Below are 24,703 nucleotides of genomic sequence, written 5' to 3' on the forward strand. Positions count from 1 at the left end.
CCTTGAATGACAGAGCTTGTAACTGCGGCTCTACAAGAGGCCTCTAATGAATCAAAAAGTACAGTTTTGTACCTACCATAAATGTAGATGTCCGAACAGGATAGCATCTGGAGTCATAACAAATGGGTTGTCCTGTCGTCGGTCGGCCGGATTCCAAAGTCTGGGTCAGGTCTCGGCTGGTGTCGCACTTCACCCGACGTCATCTCTCCTGGTCTTCGGGTATAAAGGCATCAGCCGACGCCATTTTCCTCAGTGTTTCTTGCCCCAGATGCCAGTTGCCCTCTTGGAAAACTAAATTTTGGATAAATGCCAATGTTTCCCAAAAAAATAGTAGGCAAACACAAAAAATAAGCATGTATGTACATATATACAAACAAATACACCATAAGAGATCCCCCCCTAGCTAGCTATTAGGAGGGTAAATACCCTAGGAGTACCACAGAGGGGAAGGAGGGTGGGTAATCCTGACTGCAGATGCTATCCTGTTCGGACATCTACATTTATGGTAGGTACAAAACTGTACTATGTCCTTCAAGGATGCATCTGCAGTCATAACAAATGGGTAGAATACCATAGCCAAACTAGGGGAGGAGGAAGAAGAATTATGGTGTAGTTAGGATCCCTTGCAAGACAGCAGTGGCAAACCCTGCTCGGGATCTAGAGTATAGAGGTAAGTTGTAATGCTTGGCAAATGTATGCACGGAGGTCCAAGTAGCCGCCTCAATAATGTCCTTGGTAGCCACTCCTCGTAAGAAAGCTGTGGTAGTGGCTGTAGCCCATGTAGAGTGAGGTCTTATGTTCTGTGGAATTTGCTTTCCATGGTAGGAGTAACAGAATCTTATGCAATTTCCTATCCATTTAGAGATTGTCTGTTTGGAAATTGCTTTTCCTTCCCTTCCTGTTGCATAGGCTACTAAAAGCTGGTCAGTTTTTCTGTTACCTTTGGTTCTGTCCAGGTAGTAGCGTAACTGTCTATGTACATCCAAGGTATGCAGCAGTCTTTCCCCCTTGTTCTGTGGATTGGGAAAGAAGGTAGGTAGGTGGATTGCCTGGTTTAGAGATACTCTGGATACCACCTTAGGCATAAATGTAGGATTAGTTCTCATGGACACTCTATCTTGATGGAAGATTAGGAAGGGTTGTACTGCCATTAAGGCTTGTAGTTCTGAAACCCTTCTTGCTGAAGTAATTGCCAGTAGGAAAGCAGTTTTCCATGATAGGTGTTGAAGATCTGCTGTTGCTGCTGGTTCAAATGGAGGGAGTGTCAATTTTTCTAGCACAAAGTTCAAGTCCCATGCTGGTAATGGTGGTTTCCTAGGAGGTTTTACATTCTTGATTCCTCTGAGGAACTGCCTGAGTAGAGGATGTGAAGACAGGGGGATCGAAGCTGTATTCTGCAGAAATAGCTGATGCATGTATCTTGATGGAGGAATAGGACAGGCCTGTATGTAGAAGCTCTGCCAAGTACTCCAGGATGTTAGCAATGTTTATCTTTGACGCATCTTTTCCTCTTTCAGTACTCCAAATGACAAACCTTTTCCATTTTCCTGCATAGTTCCTTCTTGTGGAAGGTCTGTGGGCTTCAAGGATAATGTCTTTCACCCTTTGGGATAAATCTGGGTTAGTTGCTGTTATGTGATGTTCCAGGCAGTGAGTTGCAGAGTTTTTAGGTTTGGATGCATGATGTTGTAGTTGTTCTGAGTTAACATCAAAGGCATCAGAGGTAGTGTCCACGTTCTCCCCCGAGACATGCTCCTCATCAATGGATACCAGTGTTGTCTTGGCCAATTTGGAGCTATCAGAATTATCCTTGGACGTTCCTCTTTGATTTTCAGCAGTACCTTGTGCATCAAAGGAAGAGGTGGAAATGCATATGCTGTCAGGCCTTTCCAACTGAAGGATAGAGAGTCCACCTTCCATGCTAGTGGGTGGTATGTCCTTGTGCAGAATTTCTTGAGCTGGTGATTGAGTGGGGATGCGAATAGGTCTATTTGTGGCATTCCCCATTTCTTTGTGATGGCCTTGAAGATGTCCGGGTGTAGCATCCATTCGTGAGCATCCGAGGTGGTTCTGCTTAACATGTCTGCTAGGATGTTTTCTTTTCCGGTACAAATATTGCCTGTAACTGGATGTTGTAGCTCAGAGCCATATTCCAAAGGTCCAGAGTCATTCTGCATAGGGGGTATGAATGAGTGCCTCCCTGTTTGTTGATGTACCACATAACTGTGGTGTTGTCCGTCCTTATCATTAAATGGCCTTCTTTGAGGAATGGTCTGAAATTCTGGATTGCTAGTTTTACTGCCAGCATTTCTTTTTGATTTATGTGCAGGTGCAGCTGTTCTGGAGTCCATAATCCTTGTATGCATTTGTCCAGCATGTGTGCCCCCCAGCCTAGGTCTGAGGCGTCCGTTGTGATGGTTTGGCTTGCTTGAAAGCTGTGGAAGGGCAAACCTGGGTTTGACTGGCATGCTTGAGCCCACCATAGGAACTCTTGTTTCAGGCATGGTATTAGTGGGATTTCGGTTTCTAAGCTGTGCCTGTGTTGAGACCATAAATTCTTTAGGTACCACTGTAGCTTTCTCATATGCAGTCTGGCATGGGGGACCAGGATTATGCATGATGCCATGAAGCCCAAGGCCTGCAGTACTTTTCTTGCTGTTAGTTTGTTCTGCTTTGTTAATGCCAAGAAGTAAAGAGGAAGTTGTTCTTGTTTTTCTGCAGTTAGGAATGCCATCTGTTTTACTGTGTCCAAGTCCGCACCCAAGAATGTTCTTGTTTGGGATGGTATCAGTCTTGACTTTTTTAAATTGACTGTGTATCCCAGGGCTTGTCGTAAGCAAATGACTTTTTGTAAGTCTTTTGTCAGCTTGCTTTTGTTGTCCGCTTGTATCAGGCAGTCGTCCAAGTATGGATAAATTTGGATTCCCTGTAGCCTGCAATGAGCGATTACTGATGCCAGGCATTTTGTGAATACTCTGGGCGCAGTAGATTAGCCAAAGGGAAATGCTGAGAATTGATAATGCTCTGATCCTGCAAGAAATCTGAGGTATCTTCTGCAATTTGGTCGTATGGGGATGTGCAGGTATGCCTCCTTGAGATCTAGAGTAACCAGCCAACACTCCTTGCCCAGCATGGGAAGAAGTTGCTGTAGAGTCAGCATTTTGAATTATGGGACAATGATGAATGTGTTTAAGACGGACAGGTCGAGAATAGGTCTCCAACTTTTCTCTTTTCTTGGTACTAGGAAGAGTCTGGAGTAGAATCCTTTGCCCTGTTCTGTTAGTGGTACTCTTTCCACAGCTCTCATCTTTGTTAATTGAGCTATCTGCTTTAGAGCTTCTGTTTTTTGATTTGGGGGTAGGTTTGGCATTCCTCTTTTTACTGGTAAGGTGTGGAAGTGAAACCTGTAGCCTTGGTCTATGGTCTGCAAAATCCACTTGTCTTTTGTGATATAGTGCCAATTTTTTGAAAATAAAGCTAACTTTCCGCCTAAAGGTGCTGCTATTTGTTCCCTGGTAGGCGGTGTCAGAGCCAAGTCACTGTGATTGTCCTGTTGCAGTGGTTGTGTCTGTGCCTCGCTGGTTATTGCCTTGCCACTGGCGTCCTCTATAGGCACCTCCTCTGGATTTATTTCTGCCTCTGGCACGTCTATTCCTGCCCCTCTGAGATTTTGAGGAGTCTGGAAAGGACCAATTTTTGGAAGGCCAGTTCCTGCTGAACCTGTAAGAAATCCTTAACTGTTTGTACAGATTTTTCCTTCTCTTCCACTTTCTTCATTACTTGCTGAGCAGGAATACCAAATAGACTGGCCTTATCCATAGGAGCATCTAACACTTTAACATGATCCGGCAAGACCTGTTCTTTCAACCATGCATGCCTTCTTATAACTGTGCCAGTCATGGCTGATCTAAATGAAGCCTCCAGTGCATCATAGCCACATTTTAAAGAATGGTTACTAACCTGCTGAATGTTATTCACCATTTCTAAAACATATTTCTTATCTAAGGAGTCATCAGAGGACAGTTTCTTGGTTAACTGATCAAGCATAAACTCTTGGTATTGGATCATATGAAACTGATAGTTCAAAGCTCTAGCTGAGAGAGTAGCAGAGGTGTAAACTTTTTTCCCCCATCTCTCTAAGGACCTGGATTCCCTTTCAGAAGGGAGAGGGTTTTTTGCTGAGGTCGAAGCTACTGCCTTAGGCCCCTGGGAGATAGTCTCAGGATCTGCAAGTGGGGCCTTGTATAGGTGGTGATGAGTGTCTGGTACCCTGTAAAACCTATCTGGTTTGGCAGGGGCTGGAGGTAAAGTATCAGGAGCAGTGCAAACATCATTAAATGCATCATCCACAACAGGCAGAACTGGAGGTATAGCTAAGGGCCTATGTTGTGGTAAGTATAGAAAGGTCCTAAGCCTTTTTCTTGAATCTGAGAAATCTTGTCCCTGCCATTGGAATTGTTCTCTCATGGCATGTAAGGTTTCCCCAAAGGAAAATTCCTCTGGTGGAGAGGCCGAGGGAATAGATTCTTCAGCATCGGAATCTTCATAAGTAGAAAAAGAAGCTTCTGGATGGTCTGTAATGTCTGAATCATCCGAAGAATCATCTGAGGACACTGGCTCTGGGGCCACTGCTCTAGGTCTCTTCTGGAGGCTGAGAGGCCCTGTCTGGGTGAGATTGGGATCCCCTAATTAAAGAGATGAGATCCTCTGCCAAAGTAAGCATTTGTGAACTGGAACTGGGCCTGTGTGAGGGGGTCTTAACAGGCACTGATTTTGCAGTTTTGGCTGCTTTAGCCCTGGCAAAGGCCTTAATAGACATGGCTGCAGGAGGCCTAGCAGCACCACGTGCTGGGGTAGAGACATCCAAAGGGATGGTGTCTGATAAATCAATAGGAACCACATTAGTAGGCAAAACCTCAGAGGCCGATTCAACTAGGGTAGCAGGAGCCTCGGTAGTAGTCATGGATTCGGCTGAGGATTGACCCGTTTGCTCGGTTTAGGCCGAAACAGAGACACTCGCGGTTTGCTTAACCGTGGTTTCGGCCGAAACCGTGGACCGCGAGTGTCGGTCTTTTTCTTTGCGTTTTTTAACAGTTTGAGTAGTCGGAGGATCCGACGGCATAATGTACACAAAATCTGAGCCGAAAAACTGTTCAGCGAACTCCGACCGATGCCTAAGCGTTCGTCAGTTGAAGGAAGCACAGGCTAAACAGGCTGCTACGTCGTGGTCTGGGCCTAAACAAGGTAAGCAGTAAGAGTGGAAATCCTTATGAGGTATTTGTTTCCCACAAGTTAAACAATTATTGACTTTTTCTGACATCGGCTGAGGCAAGAAAGAGTCCCCAACGGGGTACTTAGCTTTTTAGAAGTCTTCGAAGTAGTATTCGGTAGTTGTAATCTCTGGATCTGACCGACCGGCACTTGCGAACAGCTTCTGCTTCGGGCGCCACGCGGCAAGAAAGACTGAGGAAAATGGCGTCGGCTGATGCCTTTATACCCGAAGACCAGGAGAGATGACGTCGGGTGAAGTGCGACACCAGCCGAGGCCAGACCCAGACTTTGGAATCCGGCCGACCGAAGGGCTGCCTGACGACAGGACAACCCATTTGTTATGACTGCAGATGCATCCTTGAAGGACATCCACATTGCAGAGTATGCTTTCCCACTTGTTCAGCTGCATGCAATAAATCCTGCATTTCCTTACTGCCAGGACTTTCTGAGTTTGTAAGCATTTTCTGTTTTAACAAAGACATGAGGTACTGTTGATATTTAAGCATGTGAAACTGGCAGTTTAAAGCCCTTACAGCTAAAGTAGCAGAAGTGTAACCCCCCCCCCCATCTATCCAGAGATCTAGAATCCCTATCAGAGGGGACAGGGTTTTTAGCAGTGGAAGTCTTAACCCCTTTGGGACTCTGAGAAATTGTTTTTGGGTCAGCAGCAGGGATTTTATAAAGAAATTTATGATAGTCAGGGACCCTGTAGTACCTGTCTGGCTTGACTGGTGCAGGGGGTAAAGAATCAGGAGACAGACTGGATTCAGAGAAAACATCAACAACAATATCAAGCACAGGGGGGATAGCCAGGGGCCTGTGCTGAGGCAATAAAAGAAAGTCTCTGAGCCTTTTCTTGGATTCTGAGTAATCTTGGCTCTCCCAATGGAAATGCTCCCTCATGGTGTGCAGGGTTTCCCCAAAAGAATAATCCTCAGGCAGAGAGGCTGAAGGTATAGATTCTTCTGCATCAGAGTCCTCATAGGGAGGGATAGAATATTCCTGATCTGAAAAGGAATCAGAGGAAATAGAAACCTGGTCAGAGGAATCATAGTCAGTGTCTTGCCTAGGCCTTTTATCAGGAGGGGGATGGGAACCCCTGATCAAAGTAATTAAGTTTTCGGCCATCTGTTTCTTTGGCATGGATGACTGTCCAGGAGAATGCTGTACTTGTTTCCTGGTCTTTAACTGTGTTTTTGACTTTGCCTTGGCTACTGCAGTGGACTTAATAGTAAGGCTGTGAAGGTCTGAAAACACCCTCAGAAGCCGATGCCTGCTCAGCGGCTCCAGACCCATCAGAGGGAATAGTTTCTGCAGGCCCAATACCTTGATTTTCCAGAGGCCTAAGTGTCTCCACGTGGGAGTCGGATACGGCCTGTGGCTCTGAGGTAGCAGGTGTCAGGGGCTGCGAAAGCGCCTCACTGAGAACCGGCGACCAGCCTAGAAGAGGCTTTGTCGTCTGTTTTGGACCTCGGATGCCTGTCCTTTTCCTTGTCTTTGCGGTTTTTATGAATTCCCGTCGTCGGTTGTTCCAATGGCATTATATAGTTAAACCTTCAGCCAAAGTAATGTAAAGCAAAATCAAACCGACGCTTAATAGTGCGTTTGTTGAATCTAGCATAAAACAGACAACTAGTAACGTCGTGGTCACGGCCTAGGCAAGGAATACAGTAAGAGTGAAAGTTCTTATGAGGTATTTGCTTCCCACAAGAAATACAATTGTTAACTTTTACTGACATCGGTCTGGAGCAAGAAAAAGTTTCCCCAACAGGGTACTTAGCTTTATTGAAGACTTCGGTTTTGAAACTCTATTTCGAAAATCTCAGGAGTCGGCCGACCGGCACTTGTGAACTGCTTTTGCTTCGGGCACCGTGCGGCAAGAAAGACTGAAGAAAATGGCGTCGGTTGCATCTTTTATACCCCTGGCCCACTGACGTCAGGGAAGAGGCGACAGCAACCGGCGCCGGACCTAGGCTTTGGAACTCAGGCCGACTGCGGGTAGCCTACCAGCAGAATAACCCAAGTGTAATGACTGCAACAGTGAAACACGATAAACATCTGTCCATTTTAGGGGCACTGCCTAATTAAATGACTTGCTCAGAATCACACAAACAAATGAAGGTGTAAAAGAATCAAACCCTGTGCCTTGGGCACAGGAAGCTGCTCTTTTAGCAGTTCAAAATTTTACTCCTCTATGCCAATAGCAAGACAATCATTTCTGACAGGTTTCGGCTATGAGACACCCAAAAGTACAGTTGTGTACACTTACCATAAATGTAGTTGTTAGAGTTTATTCACTGTTGCAGTTATCACCTGTGAGTTATCCCTGCTGTGGTAGCCCTCGGCAGGCCCGAATACCAGAGTCAATGTTTTTCTGCGTCGGCTGCTGTCGCTTGCTGCCAGACTTCAGGCCGTCAGTGCTACAAAGGAAGGCAGCCGACGCCATGACATCAGTTTTTCTTGCCCTAACCAGTCAGAGGCCCAAGTAAATATAGTAAAGTGGTCCTGATGGCTAAAAGCCATCGTTAGAAACTTATGTCTCCCTAAAGAAAGAAGACATAATGGGGGAGAGGAGAGTGGGAAACCAGGACTGCAACAGTGAATACACTCAAACATCTACACTTATGGTAAGTGTACACAACTGTACTGTGTTCTTCGTGTTTCACTGTTGCAGTCATCACCTGTAGCAGGATTCCCAAAGCTGAGGAGAGGTGTGGTAAGATTAGTAAGAGACCTAGGAATGTGTCAGCATGCCCTGCAGAAAGTACAGTTTTGTACCTACCATAAATGTAGATGTCCGAGAGGTATGCATCTGCAGTCCTAACATATGGATTGTCCTGCCTCAGGCAGCCCTTCGTTCGGCCGGATTCCAAAGTCTGGGTCTGGCCTCGGCTGATGTCGCACTTCACCCGACGTCATAGCTGCTGAGAATTGGGTATAAATGCATCAGCCGACGCCATTTTCCTCAGTGTTTCTTGCCCCAGATGCCAGGTGCCCTCTAGGAAGGCTAAATTTGGATAAATGCAAATGATTCCAAACAGTAGAGAGCCAACAAAAATAAACATGTATATACATATATACAAACAAATACACCATAATAGATTCCCCCAGCTAGCTACAAGATGGGCAAATACCCTAGGAGTACCACAGAGGGGAAGGAGGGTGGGTAATCCTGACTGCAGATGCATACCTCTCGGACATCTACATTTATGTTAGGTACAAAACTGTACTATGTCCTTCAAGGATGCATCTGCAGTCCTAACATATGGGTAGAATACCATAGCCAAACTGGGGGAGGAGGCACTAAGATGATTATGGTGTAGCTAAGACCCCTTGCAAAACAGCAGTTGCAAAACCTGCTCGGGATCTGGAGTATAAAGGTAGATTATAATGCTTGGCAAATGTATGCATGGAGCTCCAAGTAGCAGCTTCTAAAATGTCTTTGGTAGCCACTCCTCATAAGAAAGCTGTAGTAGTGGCTGTAGCCCTTGTGGAGTGAGGTCTGATGTTTTCTGGAGTTGTCTTTACATGAAAAGAGTAACAAAATCTAATGCAATTTCCTATCCATTTTGAGATTGTCTGTTTTGAAATTGCTTTTCCTTCCATTCCTGTTGCATATGCTACCAGAAGCTGGTCAGTTTTTCTATTGTTCTTGGTTCTGTCCAGATAGTAGCACAATTGCCTGTGCACATCCAAGGTATGCAGTAGTCTTTCCCCCCTGTTCTGTGGGTTGGGGAAGAATGTTGGTAGGTGGATTGTTTGGTTCAATGATACCCTGGAGACCACCTTTGGCATAAAAGTAGGGTTAGTTCTCAAGGACACTCTATCCTGATGGAAGATAAGGAAGGGCTGTACTGCCATTCATGCCTGTAATTCAGAAACCCTTCTTGCTGAAGTGATTGCAAGCAGGAAAGCAGTTTTCCAAGATAAGAACTGTAATTCTGCTGTTGCTGCTGGTTCGAAGGGGGGAAGTGTTAACTTTTCCAGCACAAAGTTAAGGTCCCATGTAGGCAAAGGTGGCTTCCTTGGAGGCTTTACATTTTTAATTCCTCTCAGAAACTGCCTGAGTAGAGGATGAGAGAAGACTGGAGGATCCATGTTGTATTCTGCTGAAATTGCTGATGCATGAATCTTAATGGAGGAGTAAGACAGGCCCTTGTGGAAAAGTTCTGCTAAATATTCCAGGATGTTAGCTATGTTTGCTAATGATACATTTTCTCCTTTTGCTGCACTCCAAATGAGGTATCTTTTCCATTTGGCTGAATAAGTCTTCCTTGTGGAGGGTCTGCGAGCCTCCAGGATAATGTCTTTAACCCTCTGGGATAAATCTGGGTTATTTTGTTTTATGCAATATTCCAAGCAGCTAGCTGCAGTGTTTTCAAGTTTGGATGTAGGATCTTGAAGTTGTTCTGTGTTAGCAGTAAAGGAACTAGAGGTAGAGGCCATGCGTGTGTCCGAGACATACTCCTCAGTAGCAGGTACCAATGCTGCCTCGGCCAGTCTGGAGCTATCAGGATGATCCTTGGGTGATCTTCTTTGATCTTCAGTAGCACTTTGTGCATCAAAGGAAGAGGTGGGAATGCATATGCTGTCAGGTTTTCCCAACTGAAGGATAGGGAGTCCACCTTCCAAGCAAGTGGGTGGTATGTCCTTGTGCAGAATTTCCTCAATTGGTGGTTGTGTGGGGATGCGAACAGGTCTATTTCTGGTAGTCCCCATTTCTTTGTAATGGATTTGAAGATGTCTGGATGCAGCATCCATTCGTGGGCATCCGTGGTAGTTCTGCTTAAGGTGTCTGCTAGTATATTTTCTTTTCCTGGCACAAATATGGCCTGGAGCTGAATGTTGAGGTTCAGGGCCACATTCCACAGGTCCATTGCCATCCGGCATAGAGGATATGAGTGTGTGCCTCCCTGTTTGTTGATATACCACATGACTGTGGTGTTGTCCGTCCTTATCAGCAAATGACCCAGTTGAAGAAACAGTCTGAATGTCTGAATTGCCTGTTTCACTGCCAGCATCTCTTTTTGATTTATGTGTAGGTTCAGCTGGTCCTGTGTCCATAGGCCTTGTATACACTTGTCCACCATGTGTGCCCCCCAGCCTAGGTCTGAGGCGTCCGTGGTGATAGTCTGGCTTGGGCGAGGTTTGTGGAAAGGCAGTCCTCTGTTCAACTGACAGGCCTGAGCCCACCACAGGAATTCTTGTTTCAGGCATGGAATTATTGGAATCTGGGCTTCTAGACTGTGCTTGTGTTGAGACCATATATTCCTTAGGTACCACTGCAACTTCCTCATATGCAGCCTGGCATGTGGAATCAATATTATGCAGGATGCCATGTAACCCAGGGCTTGCAGGACTTTCCTTGCTGTAAGCTGGTTCTGTGTTGTTAATGCCATGAAATAGAGTGGTAGTTGCTTTTGCTTTTCTGCTGTGACAAATGCCATCTGATTTGAAGTGTCCAGTTCTGCACCCAAGAATGTTATCCTTTGGGATGGCACCAGCCTTGACTTTTTCATGTTGACTGTGTATCCCAGGGCTTGCAGTAGTTGTATAACCTTTTCCAAATCTTTTGTTAATTTGGTCTTGTTGTCCGCTTGTATTAGGCAGTCGTCCAGGTATGGATAAATCTGAATTCCCTGAAGCCTGCAATGAGCAATTACTGATGCCAGGCATTTCGTGAATACTCTGGGGGCAGTAGATAAGCCAAAGGGCAATGCTGAGAATTGATAATGCTCTGATCCTGCAAGAAATCTGAGGTATCTTCTGCAATCTGGTCGTATAGGGATGTGCAGGTATGCCTCCTTGAGATCTAGAGTCACCAGCCAAGACTCCTTGCCCAGCATGGGAAGAAGTTGCTGTAGGGTCAGCATTTTGAATTTTGGAACAATGAGGTATGTGTTCAGAGCGGACAGGACGAGAATAGGCCTCCATTGGTTTTCTTTCCTTGGTACCAGGAAAAGTCTGGGATAAAATCCTTGTCCTTGTTCCATAGGCGGTACCTTTTCTATAGCTCTCATCCTTAGTAAGTGGTTGATTTGTCCTAGAGCGTTTGTTTTTTGATTTGATGGTAGGTTTGGCATTCCTCTCTTTTTTGGTAGAGTGTGGAAGTGAAACCTGTAGCCTTTGTCTATTGTCTGTAAAATTCATTTGTCTCCTGTAATGTAATGCCAGTTTACTGAAAATAAGGCTAGCTTTCCGCATAAAGGTGCTTCCAGTTGTTCCCTGGTAGGCGGTATCAGAGTCAAGTCATTGTGTCTGTCCTGTGGAAGTGGTAGTAGCTGGATCTGTGGCATTAGTTCTCTGGTTGTTAGTCTGCCACTGACGTCCCCTGTAGGCACCTCTGGATTGACCTCTGCCTCTTGGGCGCCTATTTCTGCGCCTCTGTGCTCTGGAGGTGTCTGGAAAGGACCAATTCTTCGAAGGCCAATTTCTACTAAACCTCGGAGGCTGGACCTGTAAGAAATCCTTGACTGTTTGGACAGACTTTGCTTTTTCTTCCACCTTCTTCAGCACTTGCTGTGCAGGGGAGCCAAACAAACTTTGTTTCTCCATGGGAGCATCTAGGAGCTTTGACTTTACATGGTCTGGTAAGGATTGCTCTTTTAACCATGCATGCCTTCCGATCACTGTTCCAGTCATAGCTGATCTAAAGGAAGCCTCCAGTGCATCATAGCCGCATTTTAAGGAATGATTACTGACCTGCTGAGTGTTATGTACCAAATCCTGAAGGGACTTACGGTCTATAGGTTCAGGAGAGGACAGTTTTTATTTAGCTGGTCTAACAAAAATTCCTGATACTGAATCATGTGGAATTGACAGTTTAAGGCCCTAGCCGAAAGAGTAGCAGAAGTATAAACTTTTTTACCCCATCTCTCTAATGCTCTAGATTCTCTTTCAGAGGGAGGGGTTTTGGCAGAGGCAGCTGCTACAGCTTTGGGGCCCTGTGAAATGGTTTCAGGATCTGCAATAGGAGCCTTATACAAGTGAAAGTGTGTGTCCGGGACCCTGTAATATCTGTCAGGCTTAGCAGGGGCCGGGGGAAGAGAGTCAGGGGCAGTACAGGCATCATTAAATGCATCATCCACAACTGTTAGTACTGGAGGAATGGCTAAAGGCCTATGCTGTGGTAAATGCAAAAAGGTCCTTAGCCTTTTCCTTGAATCTGAAAAATCCTGGCCCTGCCATTGAAATTGCTCTCTCATAGCATGTAAGGTTTCCCCAAAAGAAAATTCCTCAGGAGGAGAGGCAGAAGGAATGCAGTCTTCTGCATCAGAATCCTCATATGGAGAATAAGGGCCCTCTGGAGGATTTGAGTTTTCTGAATCATCCGAGGAATAGTCTGTAGAAACTGGATCCGGGGGCTCTGCTCTAGGCCTCTTCTCTGGAGGGGGTTGGGAGGCCCTGTCTGGGTGAGGTTGGGATCCCCTGATCAAAGAAATGAGATCCTCAGCCAGGCTGAGCATTTGGGAACTAGGTAGGCCTGTGTGAGGGGGTTTTAGCAGGCAAGGTCTTAGAAGATTTAGCTGCTTTAGCCCTAGAAAAAGCCTTGATAGACATAGATGCAGGAGGCCTAGCAGCTCCACGTGCAGGAGTACATATGTCTAAAGGAATAGTATCTGATATATCCTGGGTGCCTGCTACAGCAGGAGAAATTTCAGTAGCAGATTCAGCCATGCTGTGTGAGGCCTCGGCTATCGGAGGCAAGCTTTCGGCTGAAGGAAGAACCGAGGACTCGGTTTCAGCCGAAACAGAGACACTCGCGGTTGGCTTAACCGTGGTTTCGGCCGAAACCGCGGACCGCGAGTGTCGGTCCTTTTCCTTACGCTTTTTAGCTAATTGTGAAGTCGGAGTCTCCGACGGCATTTTGTAAGCAAAAGCGGGACCAAAAAACTCCTCTGCAAACTCCGACCGACGTCTAAGTGTCCGTCGGTTGAAGGAAGCACAGGCTAGACAAGCTGATACGTCGTGGTCTGGGCCTAAGCAAGGAAGGCAGTAAGAGTGGAAATCCTTATGAGGTATTGGTTTCCCACAAGTTAAACAATTATTTACTTTTTCTGACATCGGCTGAGGCAAGAAAGAGTCCCCAACAGGGTACTTAGCTTTTTAGAAGTCTTCGGTAGTAGAAATCTGTGGATCTGACCGACCGGCACTTGCGAACAGCTTCTGCTTCGGGCACCGCGCGGCAAGAAAGACTGGGGAAAATGGCGTCAGCTGATACCTTTATACCCAATTCACAGCAGCTATGACGTCGGGTGAAGTATGACATCAGCCGAGGCCAGACCCAGACTTTGGAATCCGGCCGACCGAAGGGCTGCCTGAGGCAGGACAACCCATATGTTAGGAATGCAGATGCATCCTTGAAGGACATCTGCAGAGGCAAATCCTGCCCTAGCCTTAGAAAATAGCAGTAGGTGGTAATGCTTGGTAAAGGTATGGACAGAAGTCCAGGTGGCAGCTTTCAGAACATCCCTGGTGGTTACTCCTCTGAGGAATGCTGTGGAAGTGGAGGCTGCCCTAGTGGAATGGGTTCGAACAGACTTAGGGGGGCTTCCCATGCAATCTGTAGCAGAAATGGATACAGTGTGATATCCATTTCAAAATGGTTTGTTTGGAAATGGGCTTCCCCTCTGCCCCTGGAGCAAAGCTGACAAGTAGTTGGTCTGCTTTCCTGAAGGGTTTAGTACAGTCCAGATAGTATCTGAGCTGTCTGTGCGCGTATAGTGAGTGCAGAATTCTTTCCCCCTTGTTTTGAGGGTTAGGAAAGAAGGTGGGTAGATGTATAGCCTGGTTGAGAGTTTCATTAGATACCACCTTGGGCATAAATGAGGGATTAGTCCTCAGGGAGAGACTGTCTGCATGGAAGATGAAGGGCTCAATAATGGCCATCAGTGCCTGAAGTCCTGAAACCATTCTGGCTGAGGTGACAGTTGGGAGAAAAGCAGTCTTCCAGGACAGGTTCCTTAGTTCTGGTGAAGCAGCAGGTTCGAAGGGAGGTAAAGCTAGTTTTTCCACAACATAAGTCAGGTCCCAGGCTGAAGTGGGTGGCCTTTTGGGAGGTCTGATATTAGAAGCCCCTTGAGTAATTGTTTAATCAAGGGATGGGAAAACAGGGGTTGTTCTGTATCAAAATGAGCTGAAATGGCTGAGGCGTAGATTTTAATAGAGAAGAAGGCCAGGCCACCATTAAGTAGCTCCGCTAGGTAGTCCAGGATAAGAGGGATGGAAGGTTGTGAGGTAATGCCCCCCTGGACTGGCTCCAGGAGCAGAATCTTTTCCATTTTCCTGCGTACGATTTTCTGGTACTGAGCCTCCTGGCCTCTGTGATAATGTCTAGGACCCGTTTGCTTAACAGGGGCCACTTGTTTGCCTTTAGAATATTAGCCATGCTGATAGTTTGAGAGTCTGCAAGTCTGGGTGCAGCATTCCCCCCTCCATTCCACCTGAGTTAAGAGGTTTGTGATCAGGGGAAGCTGCCTTGGAGGCTGTAAGGTCAGGCTGCGCAGTAAGGGGTACCAATGTTGTATGGGCCAATCTGGAGCAATGAGGATAGCTTTTGGTCTCTCCTCCCTTATTTTGATCAGTACCTTTGTAATAAGAGGCAGAGAAGAGAATGCGTTCACAAAAAGGGTGTTCTAGGGGAAGGTCAAGGCATCCACTTTCCACGCTAGGTACAGATTTTTTTAAGCTGATTGTTGAGATGTGAAGCAGAGAGATCCACCTTCGGAGTCCCCCACGCCGGAGTGATTTCTAAAAAGATTTTTCTGTGGCGCTGCCATTCATGGGGGTCTAGTAAGTTTCTGCTTAAGTGGTTTGCCAGGGTGTTGTTGATCCCTGGTAGGTACTGGGCTATTAGGTGTAGTCTCAAGGAAGAGGCCTTCAGCCAGAGGTTCATGGCTAGCCTGCACAGAGGGTATGATGGGGTCCCTCCCTGTTTGTTGATGTACCACATTACTGTGGTGTTGTCTGTTTTGATAAGGAGAATCCCCTGGCTTGAGATGAGGTTTGAAGGATGTCAGAGCCTTTTGAAACTGCCATCACTTCCTTCTGGTTGATGTGTAAGGGAAGGTGCTGGGCGTACCAAAGACCTTGGGTGCACCTGCCTTCTAGGTGAGCACCCCAAACTATGTCTGAGGCGTCGGTAGTAATGGTATGCCCGGTTGAGAGGAGGGTGGAAGGAAAGACCCTTGTTCTGGGCACAGGCCCCTGCCCGCAAGAAAAACTCGGCCCTTATACAGGGGATCAGGGGGAGAGAGAGGTCTCTACAGGTTGAGTGTGGTAACACCAAAGGTTCTTTAGGTACCACTGAAATGTTCTCATATGAAGCCTGGCATGAGGAATTAGAAGGATACACGATGTCATGTACCCCAAGGCGTGCAGGAACTTCCTCGCAGTGAGGTGACTTCTGGAAGCCAGCTGGGTGAAACAGAGAGGCAGGAAGCTTTGCTTTTCTAGAGATAAGAAGGCCATTTGGGATGCTGTGTCCAGCAGTGCTCCCAAAAACAATTATCTTCCTCGAGTGTGTTTGCTTTGATTACTTCTCATTGATGGTGCACCCTAAGGAGGTGAGGAGGGTTTTGACAAAGAGAAGGTCCTAGAGGAGCTTTTCTTTGCAATCTGCCTGAATGCGGCAGTCTAGATAAGGGTAAATTTGTATATTTTTCTGTCTGCAAAAGGCTATGGCCAGGGCTAAGCATTTGGTGAATAAACTGGGAGCAGTAGATAAACTAAAGGGTAGCACACAGAGAACTGAAAGTGTTGTCAGCCTGCTGTGAAGCGAACAAATTTCCTGCAAGATTCCCTTATGGGGATGTGGAGGTAGGCATCTTTAAGATTTAGGGTAACTAACCAGGCATTTTTTGTCAGCATAGCCAGCAGCTGCTGCAAAGTTAGCATTTTGAATTTAGGGACCAACAGGAAGGAGTTCAGAACGGATAGGTCCAGGATGGGGCACAAGTGCCCTCTTTTCTGAGAACAAGGAATAGTCTGGAATAAAAGCCTTTGCCTGTTTGATCTGAGGGGACAGGTTCTACTGCCTACTGGGATATGAGTGTTTGGACTTGTTTCAATGTCTCTGCCCAATGATTTGGAGGCAAGTATGGGTACCTTCTTAGAATTGGGAGTTCGTTGAAGGAGAATTTGTATCCCAGAAAAATTATCTTTAAGACCCCATTTGGTCCTTTGTAACAGAAAGCCAATTTTCTTTGCAGAGGGAGAGCCTTCCTCCTAAGTCTTTGGTGAGTGAAGAGGGTGGGGGGGAAGAGTCTTGAGAGTTTTTGCCATAGAGGGATGGCTTAGAACTCCCTGCTTTTGGAGTGGAAGTGGTCAACTGTTTGGTTCCCTGCTGTCCCTGGGATAGGAGTCTGGGTGGTCTGTCCCTGTAGGGCTTACCTTGCTCCTGTCTGCTTGGTGCAGGAAAGGACCAGTGCTTTGACGGAAAATTCCTGCTGAACCTAGGAAGTTGTACCTGAAGGAAATCTTTTACTGTTTTCATAGATTTTGCTTTGTCTTCCATCTTTTTAAGCACCTCTTCTGCTTTTAGTCCAAACAAGCAATCCTTATCCAAGGGTGCATCAAGCAATTTAGATTTGACATGATCAGGGAGAGGTTGTTCCTTCAACCATGCATGTCTCCTAATGACAGATACTGGCACTGCTGCCCTGCTTGAGGCTTCCAGGGCATCATATCCACAGTGTAACGAGTGTTTAGCCACTTGACAAGTAGAGTGCAGTAAATCTAACTCTTTCGAATTGGCACAGTCAAAAAAAGGTTGAAATCTTTTGTTTAAATAGTTCTAAAGTGTGTTGTTATTTTAACATGTGAAATGACAGTTGAGTGCTCTGACAGCTAAGGTTGCAGAGGTGTATACTTTTTTACCCCATCTGTCCAGAGCTCTGGTGTCCTTGGCAGAAAGAATAGGATTCTTTCCAGAACTAGCCTTAGCTCCTTTAGGTCCCTGTGTAATGGCTTCTGGGTCTACAGCAGGATTTCTGTGCAGGTACTTGTGAGAATCCGGTACTCTGTAATACTTGTCAGGTTTTCTGGGAGTAGGTGGGAGGGTGTCAGGAGTTAAGCTGGATTCATGGAAGACATCATCAACCTCCTCTAAGATTGGAGGGATGGTCAAGAGTCTGTGCTGGGGCAGGTCTAGAAACTCTTAGTCTTTTATGAGACTGAGGGAAGTCCTGGGATTCCCAGTGGAAATGTGCACTGAGCGTGCGAAGGGTTTCCCCAAAGGAAAGATGTTCTGGTGGGGAGGCAGAAGGAATGGATTCCTCTGCATCTGAATCCTCATAAGCAGTCAGAATTTGTTGTTCCTCTTCGAACTCTGAATAATCAGGCTCCTCAGAATCCTGTTCGGTCAGTATTTCAGGAGAAAGGGGTCTTTTCCTTTTAGAAATTGTGGCATGACTACTCCTAATAAGGTCAGTTAGATCTCCCGCAATTTTAAGCATTTGAGCTTGGGGCGGTGGAGCAGGAGTAAAATGCTGGCTAGAGGTAGTTTTCCTAGGAGTGGCTTTGCTTCTATGCCCAAGAGTATCCACTGGTCTGAGAAAAATGGTAGTCAGAGAAGACGTCTTTTTTTGTCTAGATTCAGTAGTGTAAAACACCTCCCTGGAAGCTGGTGCCTGCGCTGCAGATCCTGACCCAACCAAGGCAGAGACAAACAAAGGCTCGGAAATCTAGAAGATTTCTGTGGCATACCGGACCCTGAAAGAGTCTCAGTAGAGGCCTACAAAGGTATAAAACTGGGCATCAGGGGCTGCGAAGGCACCTCACTGAATTCCGGAGAAAGTACAGTTTTGTACCTACCATAAATGTAGATGTTAGAGTGTCTTCACGGCTGCAGTCATTACACTTGGGTTATCCTGCCGTCAGGCGGACCCGCAGTCGGCCAGAGTTCCAAAGTCTTGGTCTGGCGTCGGTTGCTGTCGCTTCCTCCCTGACGTCAGTGCGCCAGCGGTATACAAGATGCAGCCGACGCCATTTTCTTCAGTTTTTCTTGCCCCAGATGTCAGGTGCCCCCAAAAATGGTAGGCAATACATATTGCTAATAAAACATACAATAAGGTAAAAATAAAACCTTCAGTAACCAGCAAATACACCACATAGGTAGTACAAGGTTGAGAAGTATAGATAAGTCCCAGCTAAGAAAGAGGGGATGGCAGGTGGGTAACCTGGACTGCAGCAGTGAAGACACTCAAACATCTACATTTATGGTAGGTACAAAAGTGTACTATGTTCATCGTGTTTCACTGCTGCAGTCATTACACTTGGGTTGAATCCCAAAGCTGAGTTAGGGTGGCTGGTTCTATAGAGGATTTGGTGTGGCTATGAAGCACTGCAGTGGCAAAGCCAGCTCTGGAGCTAGAATAGAGAGGCAAATGGTAATGCTTGGTAAAGGTGTGCACTGAACTCCAAGTTGCAGCTTCCAAGATATCTTTGGTAGGTACTCCTCTAAGGTAGGCAGTAGAAGTGATAGTTGCCCTGGTGGAATGTGGTCTAATGTTACTAGGTACAGGTTTCCCATGCTGTGTGTAGCAGAACTGGATACAGTGTCCTATCCACTTTGAAATGGTCTGCTTTGGTATAGCCTTTCCCTGTGATCCTGCAGCATATGCTACAAACAATTGCTCAGTTTTTCTGAGAGCTTTTGTTTTGTCCCAAGTAGAAACGTAATTGTCTGTGTATATCCAAGGAATGCAGAAGTCTCTCCCCTTTATTCTGGGGATTTGGATAAAAGGTTGGCAAGTGGATAGTTTGGTTAAGAGCCACACTGGATACCACCTTAGGCATAAAGGAAGGGTTTTTTTCTTAAAGAAACCCGGTCTTGATGAAAAAGGATGAAAAGCTCCACTGCCATTAGTGCCTGTAACTCAGACTCTCCGTGCTGAGGTTATTGCCAGAAGCAGAGTAGTTTCCCATGATACATATTTTAATTCTGCTGAATTGGCTGGCTCAAAAGGAGGTAAAGTGAGTTTTTCCAAGACAAAACTGAGGTCCCAAGTAGGTGTTGGTGCTCTCTGGGGCGGTCTAATGTTTTTAGTCCCTCTGAGGTACTGCTTTAGCAATGGATGAGAGTTAATAGGAGGGTTTGTGCTGTAATGAGCCGAGATGGCAGAGGCGTGGATCTTAAAGGATGAGAAGGATAGTCCTTTGTCCAGCATCTCAGTTAAGTATTGTAGTATCTGAGGATCTGAGGAATGTTTGGGACAAGAGGGTCAAGGCTTTGAGCCTGGTTCCAGGCACAGAATCTCTTCCACTTTTCTGAATAAGATTTCCTGGTGCTAGGCCTCCTGGCCTCCAAAATGGCAACCATAACAGCTTTAGAGAGAGGTGCTGTCTGTTTGACTAATGAATCTGCCATGCAGCCAGGTTTAAGGTTTTGAGCTGACTGTGCAGGATCTGATTGTTTTGTTGAGTCAGAAGGTGTGGAATTTGAAGTAAAATCCATGGTGGTCATTGAGCCAAGTTCTTTAAGAATGGGTACCAGTGCTGGCGTGGCCAGTCTGGAGCAATCAGGATCATCTGTAGTTTTTCTTGTCTGGCTCTTAGGAGTACCTTTGAAAGGAGAGGCAGTGGTGGGAAGGCATAAACTTTTAGGCTTCTCCAGCTGAACGAAAGAGCATCCACTTTCCATGCTTGTGTGTGACAAGTCCTTGTGCAGAATGTTTGTAGTTGGCAATTCAGTGTGGAGGCAAAAAGATCTATATCTGGGCACCCCCATTTTTGCGTCATCATGCTGAAGACTTGTGGAGTTAGTTTCCACTCGTGAGGATCCATGATGTTTCTGCTTAAGTCGCCTGCCAGAGTATTTTTCTTTCCTGGCAGGAATTGTGCTTGTAGATGAACTTGATAAGTTAGAGCTGTGTTCCACAAGGTCATGGCTTACCTGCATAGGGGGTAAGAATGAGTGCCCCCTTGCTTGTTTATGTACCACATTACTGTGGTGTTGTCTGTCTTTAATAATAATTGTCCTGGATGTAGAAGGTCCTTGAAAGCTGTTAGGGCATTTTGTACAGCCAACATCTCTTTTTGATTGATGTGAAGATGCACTGGGTCTGTGGTCCACTTGCCCTGAATACATTTTCCTGCCATGTGTGCTCCCCAGGCGTAATCTGAAGCATCTGTTGTTAAAATCTGCCTGGCTGTGGGTAGAGTGAAAGGCTGACCCTTGTTGAGGTGACATGCCTGTGCCCAGCATCGAAACTCCTGTTGTAGGCAGGGAATTAGTGGTATTACTGTTTCCAAACTGTGAGAGTGTTAAGTCCAAACACTTTTTAGGTACCATTGTAATTTCCTCATATGCAGTCTGGCATATGGAATTAGTAGTGTGCAGGATGCCATGAATCCCAAGGCCTGCAGAATTTTTCTTGCAGGGAGTTGGGACTTAGTTGCCATCAATTGAAAATACTGAGTCAGTTGTCCTTGTCTGTCTGGCGTGAGATAAGCCATCTGGGCCGTTGTATTTAAGCTGGCACCCAGGAATATTATCTCTTGTGAGGGCACTAGTTTTGACTTCTTTTTGTTTACTGTGTACCCTAGGCAAATTAGCAACCTTTTTACAAATGCCAGATGCTTTAGATGAATGTCCTTGCTCTCTGCTTGAATAAGGCAGTCATCCAGGTATGGATATATTTGAATTCCCTTTAATCTGCAAAATGCAATTACTGGTGCCAGGCACTTTGTGAAGACCCTGGGCACAGTAGATGAGCCAAAGGGCAGTGCAGAGAATTGGAAGTGCATTGAACCAGCTATGAATCTGAGGTATCTTCTGCAATTTTGTCTGATAGGGACATGCAGGTATGCCTCTGAGGTCCAAAGTAACAAGCCAAGCCTTCTTGCCAAACATGAGAAGTAGCTGCTGTAGTGTCAACATTTTGAATTTTGGAACATCCAGGTAAGTATTTAGAGTAGAACGGTCTAATATGGGTCTCCAGGCTTTGTCCTTTCTGGGGACCAGGAAGAGTCTTGAGTAAAATCCTTGTCCCTGTTCCTGCTGTGGTACGTTTTGAATAGCTCTCATGTTCATGAGGGCTGTAATTTGCTTTTGTGCCTCTGCCCATTGATTTTGTGGCAGGTCTGGCATTCCTTTTAGCCTTGGTAAAGTGTGAAAGTGGAACCTGTAAACTTGAGACACAATATTCAGAACCCATTTGTCTTGGGTGATTGTTTGCCAATTTTGTAAAAAAAAGTGCTAGTTTTCCCCAAGGGAGATGCCAAAAGAGAAGAGCTTGGCATTGAAAGGGGGAAGTCATTGGGACAGTTTCCTGTAAGGTTGTGACTTGTCCTCACCTCCTTTTGGGGTTGAAGCACCCCACTGTCTTGGTCTGTAAGAGCCTTGGGGCTGAGATTTGCCTCTTGGGTGTCTGTATCTGCCTCTTTGTGGCCTGTCTGACACTGGAAAGGACCAATTCTTTGTAGGCCAATTTCTGCTAAATCGAGGTGGCTGTACCTGTAAAAAATCCTTCACTGTTTGCATAGATTTTGCCTTATTCTCAATTTTCTTTAATACCTCCTCTGCCTTAACACCAAATAAAATATCTTGCTGTAAAGGAGCATCCAATAATTTTGCCTTAACATGATCTGGTAAACTTTGTTCTTTTAACCAAGCATGCCTTAGAATCACAGATCCTGTAACTGCTGCTCTACAAGAAGCCTCTAATGAATCAAAACCACATTGCAAAGTATGTTTTCCCACTTGTTCAGCTGCATGCAATAAATCCTGCATTTCCTTGTAGTCAGGATGTTCTGCACTAGTACTCATTTTCTGTTTTACTTGAGACATGAAGTATTGCTGATATTTAAGCATGTGAAACTGGCAATTTAAAGCCCTCACTGCTAAAGTTGCAGAAGTGTAAACTTTCTTCCCCCATCTGTCTAATGCTCTAGAATACCTGTCAGAGGGAACTGGATTTTTAGCCGTGGAAGCCTTTACCCCCTTTGGGACCCTGGGAAATAGTTTCTGGGTCAGCAGCAGGGTTTTTATAAAGAAATTTGTGAGTCAGGGACTCTGTAGTACCTGTCTGGCTTGACTGGCGCAGGGGGTAAAGAATCAGGATTTAAACTGAATTCAGAGAACACATCATCCACAATATCCAACACTGGCGGAATAGCAAGGGGCCTGTGCTGAGGCAATAGAAGAAAGTCTCTGAGCATTTTCTTGGATTCAGCGTAATCCGGGTCCTCCCAATGGAAATGCTCCCTCATGGTATGTAAAGTCTCCCCAAAAGAATAATCCTCAGGAGGAGAGGCTGAAGGAATTGATTCTTCAGCATCAGAGTCCTCATAGGGGGGTAAAGAGTATTCCTGGTCTGAAGAGGAATCAGAATATATAAAAACCTGGTCAGAGGAATCTTAGTCTGTATCCTGCCTAGGCCTTTTATCAGGAGGGGGATGGGAACCCCTGATCAGAGTAATTAAGTCTTTGGCCATTTTGAGCATTTGTTTTTTAGGCATGGAGGCCTGTCCAGGTGAATGCTGTACTTGCTTCTTTGTCTTTAATGGAGTTTTAGACATGGCTGTAGTTTTAATGGTAAGTTGAGAAGGTCTGAAAACACCCTCAGAAGCCGATGCTTGCTCAGCGGCTCCGGACCCATCTGAAGGGTTAGTATCTGAAGGTCCAACACGTTGAGTATCCACAGGCCTAGGTACCTCCACGTGGGAGTCGGTAGCGGCCTGTGGCTCTGAGGTAGCGGGTGTCAGGGGCTGCGAAAGCTCCTCACTGAGAACCGGTGACTGGCCTAGAAGAGGCTTCGTCGTCAGTTTTGGACCTCGGATGCCTGTCCTTATCCTTGTCTCTGCATTTTTTGTGCATTCTGGTCGTCGGTTGTTCCAACGGCATGGTATAATTAAATCTTCGGCCAAAGTAATGGCGAGTAAAATCAATTCGGCGTTTAATAGTGCATTTGTTAAATTTAGCACAAAACCGACAACTAGTGACGTTGTGATCTGGGCCTAGGCATGGAATACAGTAAGAGTGAAAATCCTTATGAGGTATTTGCTTCCCACAAGAAATACAATTATTAACTTTTACTAACATTGGTCTGAGGCAAGAAAAAGTTTCCCCAACGGGGTACTTAGCTTTATTGAAGACTTTGGTTCTGAAAATCAAATTTGATATCTCAGGAGTCGGCCGACCGGCACTTGCGAACTGCTTTTGCTTCGGGCAATGCGCAGCAAGAAATACTGAAGAAAATGGCGTCGGCTGCATCTTATATACCCCTGGCGCACTGACGTCAGGGAGGAAGCGACAGCAACCGATGCCGGACCAAGACTTTGGAACTCTGGCCGACTGCGGGTCCGCCTGACGGCAGGATAACCCAAGTGTAATGACTGCAGCAGTGAAACACGATGAACATCTGACGACCTGCTCAGTGGTAGAGTCGCTGGAAGGCTCAGCCTTGTGTTGTCGGTCTCTAACTTTATCCTTCCATTTTTTTGGAATGTCTATGGATTGTTGGCTGACGGACGCCATTTCGGAATTTAAAGATGGAAGACAAAAATACCTGGCTACAATAAGAGCTCTAAAACGAATGGTTCTCACGTTACAGAGAGAACAGAACCAGCAACGGGGGACATCGTGGTCTGGGCCTAAACAAGTGATGCAGTATAACGGAAGTCTCTGTGTGGAATTTGCTTTCCACAGGCGAGACAATTGTTAACTTTTTCAGACATTGGTTAGTGCAAGAAAAAGGATCCCCAACAGGGTACTTAGCTTTAGACGTTTTCAGCTGTAATTCAAACTGTGGTAGCGACCGACCGGCACACTTGCGAACTGCTTCTGCTACGGGCTCCACAGCAAGAAAGACTGATGTAATGGTGTCGGCTGCCTTCCTTTATACACTGACGACCTGACGTCTGGCAGCAGCCGATGCAGAAAAACATTGACTCTGGTATTCGGGCTGGCCGAGGGCTACCACAGCAGGGTTAACCCACAGCTGACGACTGCAACAGTGAAACATGAGGGCCTTAATTAAACATGCTTGAGGATGACAGATGCTGGCAGCTGCTCTACATGCCCCCCCTCTCTTGTATGTATATATATATATATATATATATATATATATATATATATATATATATATATATATACACACACACATATACATATATATATATATATATATATACACACACACACACACATATATATATATATATATATATATATATATATATATATTAGTATGTTTAGGAGTTGAGGAAGGGAAATATGTGTCACCTTTTACGTGGAATGCCAGCCTGAGATGTAGTTATCGATGGATGTCTACTCAGAAACCTTCAGTCCTGTGCGATGAGAACATGGTGAACACCCCCTCACCTACTACCAATGTCTTTGTTTATAAGTTCCATGATAAGTTCCATGGCCATGCACACCAGGCTCGTCAGGCTAATGGGGCGATAGTTCCCGGAGTCCGTGGTGGCTCTG

The 24,703-nt window shown here is 45.8% G+C and overlaps 1 protein-coding gene across 1 annotated transcript in view; it reads right to left on the reverse strand.

Annotated features, from left to right (window-relative positions):
• SRRM1 (serine and arginine repetitive matrix 1) overlaps nt 1-24,703 on the reverse strand; it is a gene marked incomplete in the record, with an annotated part of 1,602,281 nt that overhangs the window by 1,136,223 nt on the left and 441,355 nt on the right.

The sequence above is a fragment of the Protopterus annectens genome, chromosome 1.part1 (genome assembly GCF_019279795.1).
Source record: "Protopterus annectens isolate FY-2018-M chromosome 1.part1, PAN1.0, whole genome shotgun sequence".
NCBI lineage: Eukaryota > Metazoa > Chordata > Ceratodontiformes > Protopteridae > Protopterus > Protopterus annectens.